Consider the following 8,868-nt stretch of genomic DNA (forward strand, 5'->3'; position numbering starts at 1 on the left):
TGTGTTCTATGATGCTACAGTCGTCTTCTTTTTTTTTTATTTTCAGTCATCTTCTATTTGATATAAGTCACCCTGCAGACTCAATGCAAATATTGCTCTCTGCTCCAGTGTCCCTTGGCAGACTGCGGTGTTAAACACATTCTAGATCAATGTGGCATTCTCTTCTCTTTATCATAAAGTCAGGAGCTAAAATAGTATTCAAAATTATAAAGTTAAACTTCAATTCTCTACTTACACGGTAATGTTCTTGATTTCTGTCTTTTGACTTGCAAAGTTCAAAATGTTTTATTTTTGTCTCACTCATTCAGAATATATTAGCTGATACCCTCATGTAGATTCTAAAGAAAAAAAAAATTATTTAATGTGATTTCCTTTGGAGGGCTTATACTCAAACACACATAAAACGACTTTTGGGTGGTCCAAAAGAGAAATCTCTCACAAGTTGCAAGCCCCTACATTAGAACATAATGAAACTTGCAATTGTTGGGGTAAAAATAAAATGTTTAGAGGCTATACAGCAAGGTCATTTTCTGTGAAATTTCACGTATAAAACTAATGTAGAAGCAACCCAGTGATCACTGTAAAGCATATTGTCTAAGAGAACACAGTAGACCTTCCATCCCATGCCTTCTCTTAAACAATGTGAGGTCGAAACCATTCCCACTGAGAATTTGGTCTCTACGGTTCGGTGAATATGGCTGTCCTGTTAACGATGATGAGAAGGCTCACAGGAACATTCCAGAGCCAAGCCATTAAAGATTGTAGAGTTTCTGCATTTTCTTTTTTGTTTGTTTGTTTTTACTTAGTTAATTTTGGAACACTGCTTCCATCCAATGGAACAGCCCAGAACGTACTGGTGGCAACAGCTGATAACCACGATCAACTCCCACACAACTCTGAAGGAAAACCTGCGGGAGTCTCTAGCTTTACAGCCCATCACTCTGCCATCTACATGAAACACAAACTAGTGGTAATTGTTTAAATTCTTAAAGTTTTGGGTGGTTTGGTTTTTGGTTGTGTTGTTTTATTTGCAGCAATGAATAATTAGAACATTTTTAAGGTACATGTTAATGAAGCTATGAAGAATACTATGAACATATTCACTATATTATTACAGCATTCCTCTGCAGAAAGGCAACATATTCAAACAGATACAGGGTCTATATGATGTCATGATTATTCTATTGGTGTTTGTTGTACATTATTGTACAGAAAGCTGTTTGTCATAGCGGGACTGGATAGAGTCAAGGATAAAAGGAAATAGAAAGGAATCAGGAATTTTCACATGCCCTGACCTAGAATATTCACTGCAGTTGGGAACAAAATAAGCATTTTATAATGGACACATATGCATACCACCTGGAGCTAGCAACGGACAATTCAAACAGTTCAATATTTCTTTCTCTGAAGAATGATTAGTCCCTAAATATGTAACTCCTTGTGTGTGCCCTACATTTCTTTTTAAAAATTAAGGGTATTTTTTTTTAAAAATTAGAAAGTTTACTTTCACATAAAAATATCTATAAAATTAAGACTAAACATACAAACATGTCATTTGAACTTGTAATGACATTAAAACAGTCTGAATGTCAGCCACCAGAACCCTGCTATAATACACTGTGAAAGAGAATAAATGTAATAAATTGTTTCTTGACATTGAAAAACAATTTTCCAGGTTTATATTTGGATTTGGGAGCAAAGTTCTGCCATCACCTGGTGACTGTGCATCTCCATGAGAAGCAGCTTCGTGACCACTACTGGTTCTTAGTGGAAACTGCTCACTACGTAACAGGACACTATGTTTCATGAAAATCAAGATGCTCTTCGTGGATTGGGTCCTATCTGATGCAACTAGCCATAAATTCTGGTGTGTAAAGCACTGCAGCATTAAATGTAAATTGCATGTATGGGACTGGGTTTGAATAGTTTCAGAGTTTACAAGTGTGATACATTAAGAAGTGGCCTCAGTGTCACAGGTCTTACTCCAGTTGCATTGCCTTCTGTCCCCCAGTGTGAATCTATGGTTTCACGGATTGTACCCTACACTCAGTTGATAAAGAGAGAGAGAACCAGCTGTACAGATGGTTCTACACATTATGTGGACCCCACATATGGCTCCACAGCTGAAGCACTGCAACAGCTTCCCAGATTACAAGTGAAGGCCAGCATTGAAAGGAAATACTCAGAGCTGGCTGACCTTTGGGAAGTGTACCTCTCCTCCATGTTGCTGGGGAGAAAATAAGAAGGGATTGAAAGTGTATAGATTTGTGTCTATGTACCTAGTCACTGCCTGAAACCATGGATTTGATAAAAGCTTAAAAACTTAAAGTATATGGAAAACTGGAGACAGAGATATTTGGCAAGGAGTTATGTGGACAGACTTCTCCACACGATAAAAGTACATCAAAATATTTGTGTCAAACTTAAGTGACCACAAAGTGTCCGCAGAATAACAGGACTTTAGCAAGCAAGACATAGAAACCTCCATTCTGTGTCTAGCTGTCAACCACCATTTTCAGACAGCCTAAACATTGATGAAGGGGCTCCTGAGAAAAGCGGTCATGGTGACAGAGATGAGGGTTCTGAATGGGATCAGGAACATTGACTTCCACTCCCCAAACCTGACCGGGTCACAACACTGCTGAGTAGTCCACTTGCCAGGAAAATAAGATCGAAACTGAGCATGGGGGTGACAACCTTCCCCATGTGTCAGTCTGCTCCCTGAAGACAAGGTGAAAGTATTTGACTGTTTTTATCATGGAAACAGCAGGTCTTTGTCTTTGAGGGAATAGGCACTTCTTATTATTATGCACTTTACTTTCCTGAATATAATCTTTGTACAACTCTAGCATCCGTCAACTATTAAAATGCTTCTTCTGTCATCAGATTCTTCCACACAACATTCATTCTTCATAAATAATACTCTCCAACGCGAGCAAAGAATGGTAATGTCCCCCTGTTCATGGAGTTCACTGGTCCTGACACACTGCCCACCATCTAGGTGCAGATGGGTAATTACAGTGACAAAGGGTCTTTTGAAGATGTAGTCATAGTGTTGCTATATAGTAATAAATGGAAAGCCTGTGCAAAGTTATCCGTATGTGTGCATGAGCTCTTAGTATGTAACATCTGAAACTACTCCCATAGCCTGGCTTCCTGGGTATAAAAATCAATGGAAGAAAATGAGAATAGCACAATTGAGCATTAACCTCAAGGACTCATTAGTGCTACATTCACTTTCAGTTTTTTGTGACATTATGCTTGACTAACACAGAAATCCATCTCAAAAATGGAAATGCTTCTACCTAGAGAGACCACACGGATTCAGATGACCTGAAATGTGGGAATGTCCCGGGCAATTTTGAGACCTTCATGACTCTGAGTCAGCAGCTTTAACGAATAGTTGTGGTATTAAGTGTGGTGACTGATTGAGGTTATCAAGGAAATCTTGGACAAGTGCCACTCATGGAAAGGAAGGGTAAGTATATGGATCTTGTGCTCTGAATAACTACTAGAAGAAAACAATACAGAATGTATTAATTATTTTAACTTTCCTACTAACCTGTTTTGAACCTTTATTTTTTTGACATTTCCATTTTTTCTCTCTCACATAAATGAATACATAAATAATAATTTTTTTTTTACAATGAAAGCGATCCCCCCTGACACCTAGTGTTTTCACTGCCTGTTATTAAGGTCAGTGCAAAACTGAAAGAACCTAATCCTGGCAGAATAAGAACTTGCCCACATGCTTCAGGAAGGAAAGTTAGGTTAGCTCTCCATGCAGATAACATGCAGCACCTGAGGTATCTCCTGAAGACATGTGGAATATTTGGAGTTTTTCTGGTGTGATCTTGTACTATATATTTATAACTGACAATATCAGCAGTTAAATCTTGTTAAATCTACATTTTATAAGTTAAGTGCTGACAAAGGAAGTGTACGCACCACTGAAAGAAAGTTTGCATTCTAATATGGGGAGGAGCAAATACATTCTCACTTCCATACAGAACTACATCATCATGTAAGGTGGAATTATATACTTGCTATTATCTGCAGTTGAAAATCATATATAGTTTAAGGAGGGGAGCTTGTTTGTGACATTGACCTAGGAAGCTCTGTGACTGCTAATCATGACAGGTGTACTTGACTAGACTGAGCAATATCTAGCAGATTAGCACAGCTCACTTCTGGATCTGCCTGTCACATGCTTCAGGTATGACTGGTATGTGGTTCACTAACCTGGCCCTGGGAGGACCTAAGGGGACTGGGGATGGCATCCTCTGATGGGATAACAGGTCAGGTAGGGTAAAGGGTGAAGGAACATGCTCATAGTTGCGTATTGAAGCACAAGTTTCCTCAGCTACACAACTCAACCTCGTACAATCAACTCTCCAAGTATGTTCTAGTCTTTGATGTTGTGCTTTTGTTGTGTTTCAAACCGGGTGATTCTGTAAATTAAAAATTCTTCTACAGAGCAGCTTCTAGATCTTCTGGGCTTTCCTCACTCAGATTACACCTATGGACAGTTTTTATTCTGATCTTGTAACCCTTGCAAAAATATATCCAGGGAATGACTACGTGTGTGTGTGTGTGTGTGTGTGTGTGTGTGTGTGTCTGTGTTTGATTTATGAATATATGTTCTCTTGATTCTACATTTCTAGAGAACCTTAAATATTACACGGATATAATAATATTTTACAGTTTTTAATAATTATAAAATAGGTTACGTTGATTGATATTCAGACATAAACTATGAAAAACAGCATGATCATAGTGACTTCCAACCATGGCCACATTTGTGCTCATGTTAGTTTTTTAAAGGCTTGAATTCTGCTAAGTTTATTGCAGTGAGTATGAGCCAAAGTTCTGAAATCTGACTCTCTCTAGAAGTCCTTTTACCTTTTGTCACAACTTTAATCCAATCTATTGAGCGATAAATCTTGATTCCATATTTTATTTGAATTGGAAAATAAATCATGTCAATAAGGAATAAACTCTTACTTACGGGTCCATTTTCTTTTTTAACAGTCAATTAAAACTTTGCTAGGCTTTTATCACTGCATTTAATGTCTACCTGTAAAACTGCAGATTTCACTGAAAAGGAATAATCCTCAGTAAGGAAATAAGAAAAATTTGCAAATGTATATTAGAAAAACTTGAGAAGATAAACATATTTGATCAATCATACATGCCTATGTTTATCTGAGTAATGAATTAGAAGATAACGGTAAGAAATACAACATATACATAATACAACTTATAATACAACCTAATATACAACATATAATACAACATAAGATAAAAATATGCAATACATCCATTGTTCATTTCCTATCATCTTGTCCAAAATTCTGCATTGCTTTTATTATTTTTAAGTTCTTTTGCTTATCTCTGTGTGTTTGTTAATATATTTTGTTTCTTTTCCACAAAAAAAATAAATTGAAATATATGCAAGCTTGAATTTGTGACAGCAAGTGTTCTGAAGAAAATGTCCTACTTTTCAATCAGCATTCACTCAGCACATGCAAAGTATTAGCAGTGCTGGAAGGCATGGCTAGCAGTGTGTCCCCCCAGGTAGGGCTTTATGAACTGTTGAGATGGCAACCCGCTTTTGAGTGGAGGTGAGTCCAGAACAGCGCACTGACACGTTGTGGGCTCTGATTGTTCCAGACTGCTGCAGCTCCTCCTCTATGCTTACAGACACTGATAATCTCCACACTTCTCCCAAATCAAGCACTGAATGTGAGCACTTGGGAGGAAAATTATGACAATATGAATGAAATTAAAGTAAAGCAATAGAGTGTAAATTCACTGTTACATTTTCCTTATCTTCAATTCAATGTCACTGAAGAATTTACCATTGATACTTTACATTTTCTAACATATTATATTGAAAATCACATACTTATACTTCTTGTGCAAGAACTTCACTATTGAATATGTGGAACTGTCAAATCCATAAACAATACAATTTTAATTGTTTGCATGTTTCACATTATTAATAATGGTTCATTACCAAAATAAGTTAAATATCCCTTGAAACATTTACTTTGAATATTTTAAAAAAATTTACAGGATTTACCCCTGGAGTTTGGTCCCGCAGGAACTTCCACAAGTCTGGAGCTAGGAGGCCCAGCCATCCATCCAATACATTTTTTCTACTAAAAAGAAAATTAATTTCTTCCATCCTTTAACACACCTCACTGTATTTTGCAGCAGATATATTTGAATGTATTTGATTTTCTTTATATACGCGTGGTGTCATAAACTAAAGAGAAAAAATAAAACAAAACACCCGCAACACAGCTGTTAACGTTCTTAGGGAATAAAGTGTCAACCTACAGCAACCCCACATGGGAAATGACCACTCCAATTTTAAGGCTAAGACTACCAGTGAACACCAGACATGCTCGCAAACCTTGACTACTCTGTGACTGTAATTTTTTAAGAAAGTGCACCTGTCTTTTTTATTGTTGTTCCTGGAAACCTCTGAAATATATAAGGCTGCTCTTCAGAAACACAACTCCATTTCTGCTTTAATCAGTGGAAACATAAATGACCCCTAAGCCATAACAGCTTAAATGGACAGCTGTACTGTGACTCCAGTCCATAATCTGGCTAATATGCTACAGGTAGAGTTCTTGTGCTCTTGATAATTTATCTACGATTCCACTTCACCATGAGAATAGCACAGGTGAAATTATAATATCTGCATTTTTAATTCAGGAAAAAGGTTTGTATTCATTAAAGTTTCTCTAAAAATGTCATTCTAAATGTCTCACATTCTATCATCTAAAACAGCCTATGATGCTGGACATGTTGCTGCAGGCCTGTAATCCCAGCTGTCAGGAGGCTGAGGCAGACAGAGGACAGGATCACTGTGGGTTTAAGACCAGTTGGCATTACATAGCGAATGTGGTACCACCCTGAACTGCACAGTGAGACCCTATCACAAAAACTTTTTAAACAGCCTATGAAATAATCTTTTAGGTCAAATGTGAAGAAAAACGTGATTTCTGACTGAAGACAATGCAAACAGCTGTACACACCAGGAGCAGTGCTGGGTGCCAGAGAAGCCCCTGTGAGGGACGAGGCCACCTCGACACAGTCAGTCCTGTCAGCTTCCTGGCTTGTCACTGGAGGCAGCCAGAAGGAGCTGGACCCGCTCTCCAGGGCTGCTCCCCTCCGCCCAGCTGCTCCACCTTTACTCCCAAGGAGAGAGCAGCTCCCAGCTTGGACTACTTCCCCACCTTCTGGAACCTGTCTCAGGAACATGGCCAGATGCAGAAGGGTACTTGAGTAAACAATAAAAATTAAATTTGAATTCTCTCAATAATCTCACAATTGTCTTTGAAATAAACTAAAGATGTAAGTTTAATATAACTGTGCCTTTGATGGTTTTTCACAAAGCCATTTTTGCTACTTGGCCTTTAAAATAACTTGCTGTCATGTAAATAAATCACTCTCCGCAAGCAGTTGTTAACTCTGGCACTGAAGAGACATTTCCATGCCCAAGTAGGGAAGCACTTTTATAAAGAATGGCGCTATGAGAAACTTCCTTACAGCTAATGAAAGTGACCCAGGTTCATATTCAGTGAAGCTCCAGCCAACACAGGTTCACACAAGCTCATAAAGGAGGGAAAGCTCAGGCTCTTCTCCAGTGTTACTTTTAAATTCTGAAACATAATCATCTGATCATTTGAATTTCTTCTCAGATAAGTACATAAACTTAGACTAGTGGGCAAAAGGGTTTATTTATTGAGCTGAGAATCCACTACTTTTCAGTATCTACCTGTATGTATCCCATATTTTATAGGTTATAAAGAGTATCCTGAAAATTTACTGATAATCAAACATCAGTTTTGAAAATCTTCCTTAGATTCTATTAGAAAATGAAATGTTTATCACTGAAAAAGTTTGAGAAAAAATAAGAAAATTATATATACAAATTCATGCTTATGCCATTTCATTTAGTGGCCTTGAGGACTTGCATCCTTGTGCTGCTAAGATCCCAAGCCACTAATTGTGGTGAGCTCAGCCACGCTTCAAGAGAGAGACTGAGTCTGTCTTGGGCTGGCTGCACATCTGTGTCTCACCCAGCTGTTGCTGAGCAGGGTGACACCTGGCTGACACCTGGCAGGACACAGAGACCACTTACCATTCCTCCACTTGACTTTTCTTTGGGTACGATAGCCAAGGCAGGTTACCTGAGTGATTCTAAGAGAAAGCAGCAAAGAAAAACACAGGAGAATTTGTTAACATTCTCTACTTGTGCCCTTTCTGGTTATCAACCTCTCATGTACCAAATCAAATTTGAGGTTCATAATAGGATAAAAGGGGTGCAGAAACACATTCCAACACCTCAGCAAGAAAGCTGTAAAGGAATACACAGTGCCAGGTACAGGAAAGGCTGGAGAATGAAGGTATACATACTCTTAAGCTGGTATGATATTAGAATTCTAAATGTTAATAACCAAATCAATGATCAAAATAAACGGCCAGTTCAGATTTTGGAGAAGTGATTGTGTCCAATAGGCTGAAAAACTCTAGGTGATTCAATAATTCTTTCTTAACTAACTCACAGTGCAGAGCTGCTACTGCTGTGACACCAGATGAGTGAATGCCAGTAAAACATCCCATTTATTCAGTAAACTTTCCTACATGTTCAAGACGCTTGACAAGGAAAGATGCCCTAGAGTATCTGGGAAACTTGTGCGTTTTATTCCTATGTTGATGAAAAGAGTTAACAGTAAGAGGGAATGAGGACTGCGTGATCATGCCTGATGAAATAGTAATAACCGGGGGGAGAAAGAGCAAGGCCTGCATGTCCCTACTCATGTCAGTGACTTCAGAGATAGGACACTC

The 8,868-nt window shown here is 38.1% G+C and overlaps 1 long non-coding RNA gene across 2 annotated transcripts in view; it reads left to right on the forward strand.

Moving 5' to 3' along the window:
* The first annotated feature begins 879 nt into the window (after positions 1–879).
* LOC102006510 overlaps positions 880–8,868 on the forward strand; it is a 9,038-nt gene continuing 1,049 nt past the window's right edge. Inside the window, exons 1-4 of one of the 2 annotated variants that reach the window (XR_265072.1) lie at positions 880–970; positions 1,676–1,867; positions 3,310–3,478; positions 6,994–7,297. This is a non-coding gene — a long non-coding RNA (uncharacterized LOC102006510). Of the gene's footprint in view, positions 971–1,675; positions 1,868–3,309; positions 3,479–6,993; positions 7,298–8,868 lie in introns of those variants that run through there. The other variant, XR_001232460.1, reaches the window with a different exon arrangement.

This window comes from Chinchilla lanigera, unplaced genomic scaffold (assembly GCF_000276665.1).
Source record: "Chinchilla lanigera isolate Chin_1 unplaced genomic scaffold, ChiLan1.0 scaffold00175, whole genome shotgun sequence".
Taxonomy (NCBI): Eukaryota; Metazoa; Chordata; class Mammalia; order Rodentia; family Chinchillidae; genus Chinchilla; species Chinchilla lanigera.